Source organism: Coregonus clupeaformis, chromosome 12 (genome assembly GCF_020615455.1).
Source record: "Coregonus clupeaformis isolate EN_2021a chromosome 12, ASM2061545v1, whole genome shotgun sequence".
NCBI lineage: Eukaryota > Metazoa > Chordata > Actinopteri > Salmoniformes > Salmonidae > Coregonus > Coregonus clupeaformis.
The window spans coordinates 53,669,026-53,683,421 of NC_059203.1; the positions used below are offsets into that span (position 1 = coordinate 53,669,026).

At 42.6% G+C, this 14,396-nt stretch overlaps 1 protein-coding gene across 5 annotated transcripts in view; it reads left to right on the top strand.

The window, feature by feature from the left end:
- Window positions 1-268: 268 nt before the first annotated feature.
- The window catches only part of LOC121577680 (transcription factor SOX-13), a 59,977-nt gene continuing 45,849 nt past the window's right edge, over window positions 269-14,396 (top strand). For 3 of the 5 annotated variants that reach the window (XM_041891453.2, XM_041891455.2, XM_041891458.2), the window contains exon 1: window positions 316-567. The gene's annotated coding sequence lies outside the window, so the exon portion shown is untranslated. Of the gene's footprint in view, window positions 568-14,396 lie in introns of all 5 variants that reach the window. The other 2 variants (XM_041891454.2, XM_041891456.2) reach the window with 2 other exon arrangements.

Here is a 14,396-nt window from a genome sequence, read left to right on the forward strand (position 1 = left end):
TCCAATAAGGGATGCTGTTTCCCATGAATGTTCAACACCTGAGCAGTGTTAGGTACTTTTGAACACTAACGTATGGTCTACCTTGTTGTATGTGTGTGTTATATTGGAGGGTAGGGGAAGGGATACCTTATTTATAGTTTGGTTATTGTTTCAAATGAGAATCGAGTGCATAAAAGGCCTTTCTTTCCAGTCTAAAGATCACATTGGATTTGATACCCGGGTGCTTTCTCATTACCCGTTCTCTTCCAAGCCCATTGTGGCGACAGTTAAATAAGTCCTTTCCCTTTAAGGGGGAGGTGAGTGGCAGGGAGAGTGAATGTTGGAAACAAAACACCAGAAAGTCATGGGGAGAAAGCGGGGTGAGGTTGTGTGAGTGTTGGGAAGAACTACCGTGAAGTTGATAGAAACTATAGGTCCTTCTGTAACCCTGTCCTCGTCTTTCCTGTAGACGGAAGAGAAGCCGACACAACGCCTCTTCTCGTGCTTTGCATGCGTTGAGCAATCAGCGGTGAGCGCTCGGAAAAACAGAGAGACAGACGTTTGGAAAGCCCGGGAGCTTCAGGAGTGGTGAGTGAACAGAACAGAACAGAGCGGGGCACGGCACATCGCTTTTTTACAAGTCACTTTACCCAGGAGTAGTGTGATGACTCCACACACACTGTACTAGGCTACTTGTTATCGACAGGACATAAAACCCACTGTCCATACAATTACATACACTTTGGGTGCTTTTGGATGTTTTCCCTATGTCTTTCCACTCAAACGTCATGATCGCATTCTGGATCGCGAGTGTTTCGAATACCAGGGAATATTTGCGCTCTATTTAATAAATGTTCGAACATGAGTAGCCCAGTTAATGAAATGGCACTCGGACAGGTCCGTCTCGCCCTTGTCTTGAGTTGGAGTCTGTGTGTGCCACTTTGTGACCATTTAAAAAAAGGCAGAACAGTAGCAGCATCGCATCTGCTAGGCGCCAGCGCAGGCAATTAGCTAGAGGTGATGCCAGTTCTGTTGGCAGATGAGAATTAAACTATCAACTACTTTCCCGAGAATAGCTGCATATGGTCCTCTGTAGCTCAATTGGTAGAGCATGGCGCTTGTAACGCCAGGGTAGTGGGTTCGATCCCCGGGACCACCCATACGTAAAAATGTATGCACACATGACTGTAAGTCGCTTTGGATAAAAGCGTCTGCTAAATGGCATATTATTATTATTATATGTTTTTAATATATCTATGCTTTCTCATGAGTCGTGGCCTAATGATCCTTTAAAGTACTTTCCTGTGGAGTGTTAGGTGTTTGGATGAGTAGATTCGGCAATATCTTTCTTTTGGTAGAGTTATAGGATTGGTTGTAGTAGGTAAGGAAAGAGAAATATTCTTCATAATTCTGTAAAGTATTCCCTTGGTAGAATCTATGTGCAATCCGCTTTTCTAGATCATTGTGGACATAGCCCTGGGTGAAAATGACAGAACATGTCCATTGAGCCGGAGGTGGCATCCTTAGTGGTGGTCAGTCTTGATGGCTGGAATAGGTTGATTGACAGCACTAGACTGCAGAGATGTCTTCATGGACAATGCTTGTGCAAGGTATAAGCAAGTCACTCTGAGGGTGAGTACCGGGTCTGGGTAGTGTGAGAGAAAAATTAACATGTAACATGTTTACCTGCTTGTTTAAAAAATAGTAAAACATTTCTGTCCTACAAATGCTGTGTTTTCGTAAAGGAATGGTTTCTACTCCAGCTCCCTGCAGCTAGTCTAGGCATGTGGTCAAGGACATGGGTTTTACTCGAGATAGGGGTATCTGGAGCTGGCAATTGATTTATGAATGTCTAGGTGATAACCAACAGCCACATTCCATTTCATGATTAATGGTGTGTGAGAGGGAGATGTCTCTGGTCTGACTGAGCCTGCATTTTCATAGACTGAATTGGTGTCTGTAAGGTACCAGGGACGAGATCTGTTATGAATAGTTGATAAGAACCTTGTTTTGGTGGCCAAACCCTGGTTTCCATACAATGAGAACAGTCTTCATAGCAGATACTGTGTGCTGTGAATTATTCATTTCTTTCATACAAATCCTAACCTTTTGATTCATTCCACACATCCGCTGTTTGTCATGTAGACTGAGAGGGTATATCTTTGCTATAAAATATATTTGTATTGTCTGTATGTCAGAGCTCTCCGCCCAACACCCAAGAGTGTTGGGTTGCCCAGCCTCACTTACTACCTTATTAATACGTTTTGAATAAAGTAATATCCTGATTGGCAGTTGACCTTGTCTCGTTATTGATTAGAATTTCCACGACAGTAGTGTTTGTGCAGCCGCGAGCTGCCCAGTGACACAAGCCTACCAGACGAGCTAAATCACTTCTATGCTCGCTTCGAGGCAAGCAGCACGCTCTCCGTAGCCGATGTGAGTAAGACTTTTAAGCAGGTCAACATTCACAAGGCCGCAGGGCCAGACGGATTACCAGGACGTGTACTCCGAGCATGTGCTGACCAACTGGCAAGTGTCTTCACTGACATTTTCAACATGTCCCTGACTGAGTCTGTAATACCAACATGTTTCAAGCAGACCACCATAGTCCCTGTGCCCAAGGACACTAAGATAACCTGCCTAAATGACTACCGACCCGTAGCACTCATGTCTGTAGCCATGAAGTGCTTTGAAAGGCTGGTCATGGCTCACATCAACACCATTATCCCAGAAACACTAGACCCACTCCAATTTGCATACCGCCCCAACAGATCCACAGATGATGCAATCTCTATTGCACTACACACTGCCCTTTCCCACCTGGACAAGAGGAACACCTACGTGAGAATGCTATTCATTGACTACAGCTCAGCGTTCAACACCATAGTGCCCTCAAAGCTCATCACTAAGCTAAGGATCCTGGGACTAAACACCTCCCTCTGCAACTGGATCCTGGACTTCCTGACGGGCTGCCCCCAGGTGGTAAGGGTAGGTAACAACACATCTGCCACGCTGATCCTCAACACGTGGGCCCCTCAGGGGTGCGTGCTCAGTCCCCTCCTGTACTCCCTGTTCACCCATGACTGCATGGCCAGGCACGACTCCAACACCTTCATTAAGTTTGCCGACGACACAACAGTGGTAGGCCTGATCACCGACAACGATGAGACAGCCTATAGGGAGGAGGTCAGAGACCTGGCCGTGTGGTGCCAGGATAACAACCTCTCCCTCAACGCGATCAAGACAAAGGAGATGATTGTGGACTACAGGGGAAAAAAAGAGGACTGAGCATGCCCCCATTCTCATCGACGGGGCTGTAGTGGAACAGGTTGAGAGCTTCAAGTTCCTTGGTGTCCACATCACCAACAAACTATCATGGTCCAAACACACCAAGACAGTCGTGAAGAGGGCACGACAAAGCCTATTCCCCCTCAGGAGACTGAAAACATTTGGCATGGGTCCTCAGATCCTCAAAAAGTTCTACAGCTGCACCATCGAGGGCATCCTGACTGGTTGCATCACCACCTGGTATGGCAACTGCTCGGCCTCCGACCGCAAGGCACTACAGCGGGTAGTGTGTATGGCCCAGTACATCACTGGGGCCAAGCTTCCTGCCATCCAGGACCTCTATACCAGGCGGTGTCAGAGGAAGACTCCAGCCACCCTAGTCACAGACTGTTCTCTCTGCTTCCGCACGGCAAGCGGTACCGGAGCGCCAAGTCTAGGTCCAAAAGGCTTCTCAACAGCTTCTCACCCCAAGCCATAAGACTCCTGAACAGCTAATCATGGCTACCCGGACAATTTGCACTGCCCCCCACTCCCACCCCGTCCCCCTTTTTTACTCTGCTGCTACTCTGTTTATTATTTATGCATAGTCACTTTAACTCTACCCACATGTACATATTACCTCAACTAGCCGGTGCCCCCGCACATTGACTCTGCACCGGTACCCCCCTGTATATAGCCTCCCTATTGTTATTTTATTTTACTGCTGCTCTTTAGTTATTTGCTTTTATTTAATAAACTTTTTTTATTTGTTTTACTTTGCATTGTTGGTTAAGAGCTTGTAAGTAAGCATTTCACTGTAATGTCTACACCTGTTGTATTCGGCGCATGTGGCAAATAAAATTTGATTTGATTTGTATGTGTTTAAATTGCGTTTAGCAAGCAAGGTCTGGGTATACTCTGTGTATGATGGGACTGGGGACTGTGAAGTCTGAAGTTCGGCAATATCGGATGATTTAAGGGTTTCATTGCCAGCCTGTGGCCTCGTGTGTTTGGCTTTACAGTGACTGGCTGCACACAAAGCTGCCTGTCAGTAGGGAGTCCCTGACCTTTCTCTCTGTCCATCTCCTTTCTCTATTCCTCACTCGCTTTTCTCTTGCTTTCTTATTCTCTTTCTTTGCCGTCCTCATTCCCACTCTGTTTTGTCTCATTCGCTCTCTTTTCTCTCTTTGTGTGTCTGTCAGTTTATAGAGTAGACTCCGGACAGTGAAATCTTATAGAAGTTAGCAGAGGTGTCAAAGGGAGAGTGTGTGTGTGTGTGTCATGCAGGGTCTTATTTGCTCTTGTCCAATGACTAGCCCCATTGGCTGTGTTGATTTCCAGTTGTCTTTCAGAGGAGAGAGGGTATGTTAGAGATGAGACTGACATACAGTCTGTCAGCAGCAGAGAGCCAACTCCATGTTCACACATCTAAGCTGCCTCTGTGTCCACTGTCAAACATTTTAGCGGATGCATCTACCTTTGCAGTAACACACACACACACACTGTTCTGGTGTGGGGATTAACCACAGTAACTGGCAGGCTGTGTGTACTGCTTTTACAAGGAGAGGATTGACCCCTGACCTCTAACCTCTCACCCTCCACCCTTCTCTCTGAGCAATGTGCCTCCAGGTGAATGGGTTCACACAGGAAGAGAGGTGACCTGGATGCACTTTCTCTCTCCAAGTCGAATCTAGTCATCTATCAAGTTCTATTGAAATAGTATTGTCACGCCCTGGCTCTGGGGACTCTTAAATGTTGAGCCAGGGTGTGTAGTTTCTATGTTTAGTTTTCTATGTTGAGTGTCTAGATCGTGTAGATCTATGTTGGCCAGGGTGTTTCCCAATCAGAGGCAGCTGTAGCTCGTTGTCTCTGATTGGGGAACATACTTAGGCAGCCGTTTGGCACCAGTCTGTGTGGGATCTTGTTCCGTATAGGTATGTTATTAGTCTACCTTGGACTTCACGTATCGTTTGTTTGTTGTTTTGTTCGTGTTCAGTACGTTAATAAATATGTACGCCTATCACGCTGCGCCTTGGTCCGTCTCATCCGTAAACGATCGTGACAAGTATTTACACTTTCTTGTTAATTAAAGCTTTGTCGAAGACTCAATACCTGCTGAATACAGTTACTATGTATTAATAACCTGTTGTAATCATGTATCCCGCTGACTCTAGGGTCCCTAGCTAGGTCTCTGTGTTGGTCTGTTGAGTGACGTACTTTTGTATATATAGTGTATATACTGTATGTGGACACCCCTTCAAATTAGTGGATTCGGCTATTTCAGCCAAACCCGTTGCTGACAGGTGTATAAAATCGAGCACACAGCCATGCAATCTCCATAGACAAACATTGGCAGTAGAATGGCCTTACTGAAGAGCTCAGTGACTTTCAACATGGCACTGTCATAGGATGCCACCTTTCCAACAAGTCAATTTGTCAAATTTCTGCCCTGCTAGAGCTGCCCCGGTCAACTGTAAGTGCTGTTATTGTGAAGTGGAAACGTCTAGGAGCAACAATGGCTCAGCCGCGAAGTGGTAGGACACACAAGCTCACAGAACGGGACCGGCGAGTGCTGAAGCGCGTAGCGGGTAAAAAACGCCTGTCCTCGGTTGCAACACTCACTACCGAGTTCCAAACTGCCTCTGGAAGCAACGTCAGCACAAGAACTGCTCGTTGGGAGCTTCAAGAAATGGGTTTCCATGGCCGAGCAGTTGCACGCAAGCCTAAGATCACCATGCACAATGCCAAGCGTGGTCTGGAGTGGTGTAAAGCTCGCCGCCATTGGACTCTGGAGCAGTGGAAAGGCGCTCTCTGAAGTGATGAGTCACGCTTCACCATCTGGCAGTCCGACAGACACATTTGGGTTTGGCGGATGCCAGGAGAACGGCACCTGCCCCAATGCATATTGCCAACTGTAAAGTTTAGAGGAGGAGGAATAATGGTGTGGGGCTGTTTTTCATGCTTTGGGCTAGGCCCCTTAGTTCCAGGGAAGGGAAATCTTAACGCTACAGCATACAATGACATACTAGACGATTCTGTGCTTCCAACTTTGTGGCAACAGTTTGGGGAAAGCCCTTTCCTGTTTTAGCACGACAATGCCCCTGTGCACAAAGTGAGGTACATACAGAAATGGTTTGTTGAGATTGGTGTGGAAGAACTTTACTGGCCTGCACAGAGCCCTGACCTCAACCCCATCGAACACCTTTGGGATGAATTGCCCAACATCAGTGCCCAACCTCACTAATGCTCTTGTGGCTGAATGGAAGCAAGTCCCCGCAGCAATGTTCCAACATCTAGTGGAAAGCCTTCCCAGAAGAGTGGAGGCTGTTATAGCAGCAAAGGGGGGACCAACTCCATATTAATGCCCATGATTTTGGAACGATGAGCAGGTGTCCACATACTTTTGGTCATGTAGTGTATATGTTTCTGCTCCACTTCATTCCTATTTGCAAATACCAAGAACCCAAGGGCAGTGTATATGGGTTTTCTTTATTTGTGTGTGTGTGTTTGTTGCCTTTGTGTGCGGTTCATGTAAATGTGTTTGTGTGTGCCCCATTTCCTATAGGCCTACACCAGACAGCTCCATAAGGGCAGCAGAGCAGACAAAGGTTTTCCTCTGTCTTCCTCTGACCTCTTCTGTTGCAGTCTGCATTGTTCTCCCTGTCCTATTGAACCAGGGGTCCACAGAGATGCACCACAATGGAGACAGAAGTGTGTGTGTTTGTGTGTGTGATTTTGTGTGTGTGTGTGTGTGTGTGTTTCAGACCAATCAAATTAAATAAAAACAGGAAATAAAGTGGTAGCTTGGTCACAGTGATCCTTAGAATGTATTATGCAAATATTCTTGGATCATAAAGTCATGAAGCATAACAATACATTTATCATTAAAAACGGAATACAAACTGAACACACTTATTTAGTCCTTGACAAGTTAACTGGATGTTTTAAAGCACCTCTTAGACACCTTTTTTAATTATTTGACGTGTGTGTCTGTCAGTGATGTTGTGGGAAGGGTGTCGCAGGGTGGATTGATACGCCGTGTTCTTGTCTATAATGAGGGGAGTGAAAGGCCTGTGGTGAAATGTAACTGCATGTTGTCTCTTGTTGGATAACATGATTAAAGAGCAAGACTGGCCTTTTTCTCTGTGTGAGAAAGACTGGACGAAAATGATAGAATATTGACAAAGAGAGCAGTAATCATTGACTAAAGTTGACTAAGTGTGTTCGTTCAGGGCAAACCAGGTTAGAGAGGCATGCAATGTAGGAAAATGGTTTTATACACCATCCCTGTGTGTGAGAGAGAAAGTTCACATGGAATGGCTCTTTCCTTCTTAAGGCATGATATGATTTAGAGAGATCTTGAGGTAATATTTTATAATGTACTTTGATTTCATGAGCTACCTGATCTTTGTACATAACTGTGAAATGCACCACATCACTTCAGTAGTAGATGTCTTAGCACAGTGGTTCCTCTGAAAAATAACACGGGCTGGAAAAATATACTTTATTTTTTGTCATGAGGCTGGCTTCTAATGGCCTCATCACAGGAAACCCAGTTTAGTGTTTTGTTCCACTGATTGGTCCACTTTATGCTCTGGAGGAGAGTTAGCAGATCATTGACTTTTGATGAATCTCCGACTCCTCCCTCCCACTAACACCCCCCCACCCTATCTCACGCACCCACGCACGCGCACACACACACAGGCTCCACCTGTTGTTGTCTCGGTGGTGTGTGGTACCTTATTGGGGAAACATAGAGGATGTCTCAGACTCTGCATTGCTCATAGAACTCAATCTGTAGAGACACAGTGAGACAGTAGACACAGTTAATAGAGACAGTCAGTCAGTAGACTAGAGAACATACATATTACCTGCTGCGCTGCATATCAGCCTCTCTCAGACATTTCAAGGTAAGACTCCTCTCTACCAACCGATTCCACTTCAGTCATTAATATATAGTATTATAAACCAAAATGACAGAAAAATAAGTTTGATCCATAATGAGAACTGAAGTTGCAATCTGTAACAGGGTTTTCAATTTGCAATGTTATAAAGTTCCAACTAAGGCAGCAACATCTTGTTTGTGGCATACTGAACTTTTTTATTTTGCTAGCTTTAAGTTGCAATAATTCTATTGAAAAGTTTGGCCTTGCCTGTGACTTATCTGTTTATTTTGCTGTTTTCCAGTCATCTCATTTGTGCGGTGTCTTTGTTACATTTTGTGCCAGTCTTATAAATATAGCATAATGTCACATTTATAACAGTCTATAAAATACAGTCTAATAATTTATTTTATTCAGGTGTCTGAATACAGGTGTAGTGTTATTAAAGAAAGCTTAATGGTAGTAGGAGTAAAATATGTATATGTGTGTGTGTGTGTGTGTGTGTGTATATATATATATCTTCAAACTTTCCTATTTCTGGGAATAATATCAACCACACCTGGTGTTGTATTGTGCATTTTTACCTTGGTGTGACCCGTGGGTGTACATTCAACAGTCTATAGTGGTGTTATAAGTCGGTGGCGTCTTCAGCTATAGGGAGCTATTCACTAACGGTAATAAATCAGTCTGAACAAGAAAGAACGGAAGCTGCTGTGAACGCTGCTTTGACTTTCTCATGCCACAGCTAAACAGCTTTTAATCCCTCTCAGAATACACAAGTCTGGGCTGTGTGTGTGTGTGTGTGTGTGTGTGTGTGCTCCTGTACCTGCTACAGGTGTGTGTTTAGTGCAGAGAGGGCACGAGGTGGGGCGTTGCAGCAGAAAGCAAGCTGCTACAGGACCAAGGTGTGTTTCACCATGCCGCTATCTAAATACATTTCTCCAGGATGTTTTGTTGGCTAAAATGTGTTTAGCCTATTTCATTGTTCATGTAATGTGAATGATGCAACATCAGACAGTGGAATTTTACTTGATTCATTCATCAATGCATGACTGACTCTACTCTCACAAGTCTATAAGAAACATCCAAATTATAAGGAATGGCCAACATACAATTTTTTCAGTGTTGAATTGTTTATGTTTAGACAAACATAAGCAATGCAATTTAGACAGTCTTTGTAAAATTCAACCATATAAAGGGAAATATTTTATTTTCTTTAACAATAAGTTAACGGGTTGCTGGTGTGACTAAGTAACAATATTACAGACTGCTCTCTACAATGCATGTTCCAAGACGCAAATGGGGAGAGGCAGTACATTTCACACAATACAATACAAAACTCTTTACGTGGTTCTATGGTTAATGGAATGTCACTGTATTGTGTTTGTATGGATGATTGTGGCACTACTACCTCTTGGGCCAGGCTCCCTATTAAAATAAATCACTATCTTAATGGGACTGGCCTGGTTAAATTAAGCCTAAATATATAAATGAGTAAAAATACATTCTAAATAATTATATTAATAGAATATACAATATCTTAATATACAACTTTTAAAATACAGTATTTCACTGTATCACTTCTTTATGGAGGAGTATTTATGGTTAGAAGTTATTAATAACTGGCCTCCTCAATAAATACTCTCAATAAGCTTCTGATCAATGTTTTGTTATTATTAATCATGAACATTTGCATGGGTGGTGTCCTGGTTAGGGCTGTGGCGGTCACGAAATTTCGTCAGCCGGTGATTGTCAAGCAAATAACTGTCGGTCTCATGGTAATTGACCGTTAATGAACATAAACACATTTAGCATCTCCTGGCTTCCACACATAGCCTACAAGCTACTGATGCAGACCTTTGGAACATCTACATTTAAAAAGTCTAATAAATCCATGTAATATAGCCTACACCTTCACAATAAATCCATTATTTATTTTAGACAGGTCTAAAGAAGCATGATATGAAGAAAATGTAGTCTATTTCAGACGAACAGAATAGCATACTCTGAGTTGTCCTTTTGTTAGGTCCTGATCTAGCTATGCCAAATGGCTGTGGGCTACACTAGTTCATTTAGCAGACAAGATTTGCTTAGAATTCCGTGGCATTATTTAATAGTATGAAGAATACAATTCAACAAAGCTGAATAAAATATAAATATTTTATCCAAACGATTTGAGGGAGTGCGCACACGCAGCTATTCTGTGTTGAGCGGTTAACAAATAAATAGGTACTCCTATATGCTTAATTTAGTTAATAATGTAACTTTAGTTGTTCTACAAATGTTGGGCTATATGTTTTGATTTTTAATACATTGTAAGGCTGCATGATGCGACTTTAATAATGATTTGAAAAAAGACGCTTGAAAGGTATGAGCTCTGCTGTACACACTTCATTAGTCTCTCATTCACAATTTCACAAGCACTTAATAATGCCTCAAATTTCACGGCGTCATCCCCTTTGTGGCCGTAATGCACCCTAAAAAAATCGAAGGGCCGTTGTGCCCTTAGCCCATCACGTGATCGGGTATTTCTCACAGGCTACAAGTGAAGACAGACACATCGGGGATGCAACTGCGTGCATCCTTATCCCCTGTAGCTCAGTTGGTAGAGCATGGCGCTTGCAACGCCAGGGTTGTGGGTTCGTTTCCCACGGGGGGCCAGTATGAAAAATGTATGCACTCACTAACTGTAAGTTGCTCTGGATAAGAGCGTCTGCTAAATGACTAAAATGTAAATGTGAATGTAATTCCGAAGTGCATATTGAAGATATTGGAAGAACTGTCCACATTTACATTTCGCCAGCTAACAAGATGAGTAGGCCTAACAAACAGCAAAAGCACTGGCCTATGTCAATCTACTATCCCACATAGTACAAAAGTCGACCTATTCTGTGCGAGAAATAAATATTCCAAACATAGTCTGGGACAGTTGTGGGACGCAGTAGATCCCAAGTTAATACAACCACTAGCATCAAAAAAACTTTTTTACGCAATGTGGCTGAGGCAACAGATCAGAACATTTAGCTTAAAATGTTGATAAACTATTAGGCTATTTCTTCACATTGTAAGCGCAGCAATGCGCACATGGCAGTAGGCTATAAGCGCAAATGTTCCATTAGCGGGAAAACACCATTATCAAAAGTGACTGCAAATGCGATTTATGCATGTAATGCTTTTATTATAAAGGTGCATTTTTATGGTGAAAATTATCTTCCCCAAAATTGACACACGCGCTGCTTATGTATGCCAGTTAGGCTCTAAACCCCTTGTAAAGCGGATGAATGTGCTTAATTTTAGCTATTTGGCCACTTTAGTTGTGATACAAACCTTATCAAAACATATAGGCCTATGGGCTAGGCTACATGAGGTGTGCGACTATGATTAGAAAAAGTTGCCCAAAAAAAAGGCAGTTTCTTATGCTGGGCATCATTCACAAGTGATAAATCGAAGGGCCGTTGTGCCCTTCGCCCCAAAAAAAATAAATGTAAAATAATATATCATTCACAATTGATAGGCTAATATTGTCACCCATCAGACTATTCTTGATTTCATCTTGTCTTTACATACTAATTAATATATGTGTGAAATTTGTTTTGATTTAGAATGGAACATTATCATGCACCTGTCTCGACACGGGCAGCGGGAAAAAATACATGTCATCTATGCACTTAAATAGCGAAGAATAATAATAATAATAATAATAATAATATGCCATTTAGCAGACGCTTTTATCCAAAGCGACTTACAGTCATGCGTGCATACATTTTTGTGTATGGGTGGTCCCGGGGATCGAACCCACTACCTTGGCGTTACAAGCGCCGTGCTCTACCAGCTGAGCTACAGAGGACCACAATAGGCATACTCGCTAACTTTCGTTTTACGTCAATGAAAAATGGAGGACATGCCAGCCAGGTAGGCTATACTCCTGTTGTAAAGATAAACAATGAGTTTAATATTAGGAAAGATGAGAAATAAGTATAGTAGGCCTAGCCTATAGAAAGCTGATGGGATCCTCCTATTTTTAGTAGAGGTCATCACTCTGTTTTCTCACGCAATTGCATAGCCTATAGAAATGTTGCGCAACATGAGTTCTTGGGCTCTAATGAAGTGTTTGTTTAGATTTTGAAATACATTTGCATTGATGTCAGAGTGATTAGAGGGACAATAGAGTGCAGAGTACCAGGCAGTTAGCATGTTTGGTATGCTACTAATGACCATCAGCAGCATCAGAGCTTGGAGTAGCCTAGTTACCGTGACTAAACAGATGTTTGTTATGGCTGTCAGGTGTGTCAATGTCACCTAGTGGTTTGTTACAACCCAGTGTCCAGTGGATTTGTTTATCTCCCATTATCTCCCTGTTTGGAGAATGATTCGTATCTCTTTTGGAATCAGTGAAAATTAAAAAGAAAGGACAGTGTGTGTTTGTCTGGTTTTTGTGATGTTTGTTTATTAACCCTTTACACTCGTACCCATATACGGGTTGAAAATGGGAGATTTGGGCACTGATAAGCGCCTAAATTGGAACGCTCTGGCTGTGCGTCTCACAGCACTTAATACGTTTTGACTGACAGCCGTTCTGAACTTGAGCACCGCACCCGACAAGAAGTTTCCCTCATCCCTCCCCCTAATTGGGCAACTTTTGCAAATTTTTTTGTTGTCTGAGTGAGGGAAATGCTGTAAATTAGTAGGACTCAATGTATTTTGAAAGATGAGACGTTGAGGATTATAATAAATACATCTTTGATGTCATACAAGCTAACCACACACCCATGAGTCCAAATGTGCACTTCACTTTTCCATATACAGTGTCAATGTTTATGATCACTATGTTTGATGTACAGTAAAAAGATGACATGACGTCATACCCTAGGTTGTTCTGAACAGAATGAGCCTGTTTGTCTATTGTGAATAAAATTTGCCACGGAACATGCACCTGAATGCACGCATGACTCCTTTCTATGCACACAAAGATTGTTAGCAATAGAACAAGCTTTCAAATGATGCCCACCTGACCCAGATTGCAATTTATAATGGACCGTTTTTGGATTGCGTAAACAACAACAGTAATTGTGTGATGCCGGGGATGCAGAGTTGTGTTCCAAACGAAACAACTACAAGTGTGCTTTAGTTCCTCAACGGCACAGCTAGGAGAGCTAAAGAAAAGTACCTTATAGTTGAAGACTCTTCTTTGAGTCATAAAGGTGCATTGAAATTACTTAGGAACTGTGCCCACTTTGGAGAGGTGTGTGGCCACTTGGAGACACCAGTTAGTCCTCTCACTTAAACCCTTTTTTTTCTGTCTTATGTTGCATCTACCCCACAATTTCCAGGATTATTCTTATCATGTTAAATAATGTACCCAGAGTATTTTCAGATTTTCAAATATGAATTTGGACAGCATGTAAATATACCAGGAAACACATCTGAAAAAGAATGATATGCTGTTTCATTACTGTAAATCTGAATGTTGAACCATACCTGGGTGAGAACATTTTCACCAATTACAAACAGTCAGAAGATTGCAGTGCAGAATAGTATATTCTATTATACATCCAGAAAATGGGCTATTTTAGGCTATATATTATAGACCCAAAGTTCTCAGAGGAATTACACTTCATTACATATTGGACAAAGAAAAAAAGAACACGTATGTCATCATGGGTTTAAAACAAACTTTTAACCCTTCAATAGTTTGCTAGGTTTCCATAAAGGAGAATGTTGATTCTTAAACCATCTTTATTTGTGCACACCCCTTTAAGAACTGATTGATTTGTTGATTGATTGGTTAGCCTATGACGTGTCTTGTTGCTTTTGTAACTCTGACTGCAGTGGCTTTGTTTGTTTACAGTCATTTATGTTCATGTCGGTATCTCTCTGACCTATACATGACAGTACACACACACGCAATTTACTGAGATTGGCTCAGCCAAGTTTATCCAGTCCAAGGAGAAGAACCAGTTTTGCATCTCTCTCGCTCTCTCACTCTCTCTATTTCACAATACTAAACGTGATATGGGTGGATTTGAGACTCTTGAAGATATGATCAACTCTGGAGCGGCTGAGGCACACACACTCACTGTCTCTTTCTGTGAGGTTTGAGTGTGTTAGTGTGTAAAGCAGTGTCGATCGTTCAGCGCGCTGTGTTTTAGCGAACACCCGCTGTAGACGTCTGACTGCCGACATTTTCAAGCGATACCACATGTACAGTTGAAGTCGGAAGTTTACATACACCTTAGCCAAGTACATTTAAACTCAGTTTTTCACAAT